Here is a 2388-nt window from a genome sequence, read left to right as displayed (position 1 = left end):
TGGTGCTCCCAGCACCCCAGAACAGCCCTAAATCCTACTGGGGTGGGGCTTGGAGGGGATGAACCCTCATCAATTCATGCAAAAAGTCACACTGGGCACTGGTTTAGGAAGGCAAAGACCCTGGGACCTCCTGCCGTTGTCCTCACGCCCGCAGAGGACAGCACCTTCCAGTGCTCAGCTATTTGCCCTGCTGCTTCTCTGCTTGCTCTTAACCCCACTGGGAACCTGTTCCCATTTAATGGTTTCACTGTCAAATGGAAGGCTCCTGGCCATAAAAGCTCCTTAGGGCTCGAGGGAGTGAGAATAATTGTTGCCATCAAAAGAAGAGCCTTATTGCTTAATATTCCAATGCATTCACTGTTTTTTTTTTTTTTCCCATTCTTTCGGCAACTTTAATAAAAACGTTGAAATGATTTTCAAGAGTTGTTTTTACGATAGGCGACCGCCAGTAATAACCTGACACCTGACATATTTCATGCTTGCCGTGCAAGAAGGACTTCCTTTACCCTGCTCAGCACGGCACTTCATACTCCCCTTTACATTTTACGGAGCGCAAAGAGCCCCTGATTTGCAGATGAGAGCCTCTCTCAGCCTGGAAGCTCCTGATTTATGTAAGTCACTGCTAAGGAAATCTGGCACAAGTCCTTGTGTAGTAAAAGCCTGCTCTTGCTGATGACCCTCCTGGCACTTCTGCAACCCTGTCTGGGGTTGCTTTGCTCATCCTGGAGCTCGGATGCTTGCTCTTGCAAAGGACAGTAAATCACACCTTCCACCAAATCCTCTCAAAACCAGGGATAACGAACACACGATATGCCTGTGAAGGGGCTATCACTCGGTGGTGTTATAGTCCAAGCACATTCCTGGGTGCTTAATGGAGGGCACGCACCGTAACGCTGCAGGGAAACACACTTTGTGCTCTGTTAATTCATAGGAGCTCCTAGAAGAAATTACAATCGCTATTGTGGTTGTTGTTGTGTGATTTTTTTTTTTTTCCTAAATCTAATTACCTGCAGAAGATGCATGTAATGTCTGTTGGAACTATGCAAAGTTCTTGCTTTAATTAGAACTAGAAGAAATACAGCAATCAGGCAAGCAGTAAGGAAATCACCGCCGTCACTGAGCCTTGCCTTGGAGCTCTGGTTGCAGACACAGAGCCCAGAGGAAGACACAGACAGAGGGAAAATCCTCAGGATAACGTCCTGTGGCCTTTGGCCAGGCACACAGCATCCATCTAGCTTAACACTGGTGGGTTAAAAGCCAGCTAGGAATCAAATCTGGGCACCCAGCCTTACTGCAGTTAATGGGTATAGGCCGGCTGCATTGGTCGTTGCAGGCAGGTCCTCTTCTTACCGCCCCAAAACTAGCTTATTTGGAAGCTCTCCCGTTTAGATGATCCCCCCTGGAGGCAAATCCCACTCTCTGGTGGCTGTTTCAGGCAGACAAACCCGAGCCGCAGAGGGGCTGTCCCCCGCTAGGTGGCAAGTTTGCTCCGCGCTCGGCTCTGCTCCTTCACACAGCGCTTGGAAAACTGCAAAGGCATCAGAAAAAAAAAAAAAAAAAAAAAAAAAAAAAAAAAAAAAAGGCAGCAGGTCCTATTTACTTAGAGACTTAAAGGATTTTTCTGCTGCAAAAAACAACAGGATATAGAGCAGCATCAAGCCCATAAGCCAAAGTGGCAAATGCAGGAGCAGCTGGGCTTTGCTGCAGGGGGACATTTCAGGCTGCAGGGAGGGATGCACTGCTCCCTTCTGGGACATCTGACTGCTCATACGAAACCATGGCTGAGTATATCCCGGGTGTGACAGCCTTTCTTTCCCCTAGAACACTATTGTTTGTAAAGCATTACCTTATTTATATTTTTATTTGTTTATTACTGCCCGATGGTGGTGGACAGACCTCTGCAAAAGCACCAAGACCTGGCATGGGGAAATAGCAACAGCCAGGGTTCAAATTCCACGGGACATTTCTCATATGACATCTACAGGATCCAAACCTTGTGTCCAGCACCCAAAAACCAAACTCTTAGCTTTAAGCTTGGGCTTATATGTTAGCCCCACAAAGACAGGATAAGACATAGTTACCCTTGCCCTTGTGGACCACTCCTGTCTGCACAGGAGCTGGTGTTACCTGACTCTATCGTATTTGTGGAGTCCAAGCAAGCAGCTGGGAGAGGGAGTTGGTGTGTGAAACTCTTTATAGTCCTCATTTGTAAAGCAGATGGAAAATGCTCCTGTGTGTCAGGACCCACCCCTTTTAGCAGCACCTGGACTGCAGTGTCCAACAAAAAAAAAAAAGAAGAGGATGGAAAAATCATGCATTAAGCACTCTGGTTATGAATCATAATCATCACTGACACTCATGGACTGCTTGTGAGGCTGCTTTTTCGTG

The 2388-nt window shown here is 47.1% G+C and overlaps 1 long non-coding RNA gene across 1 annotated transcript; it reads right to left on the bottom strand.

Moving 5' to 3' along the window:
* Positions 1-254: 254 nt before the first annotated feature.
* LOC137841265 (uncharacterized) lies at positions 255-2161 on the bottom strand. The gene is made up of 2 exons (XR_011088516.1): positions 2082-2161; positions 255-937 (listed from the first exon to the last, which is right to left on the bottom strand). It is a non-coding gene; the product is annotated as an uncharacterized lncRNA (long non-coding RNA).
* Between the last annotated feature and the right edge of the window lie 227 nt (positions 2162-2388).

This window comes from Anas acuta, chromosome 17 (genome assembly GCF_963932015.1).
Source record: "Anas acuta chromosome 17, bAnaAcu1.1, whole genome shotgun sequence".
Taxonomy (NCBI): Eukaryota; Metazoa; Chordata; class Aves; order Anseriformes; family Anatidae; genus Anas; species Anas acuta.
Note: the sequence above shows the minus strand (reverse complement) of the source record. Positions and strands in the feature narration are given on the sequence as shown.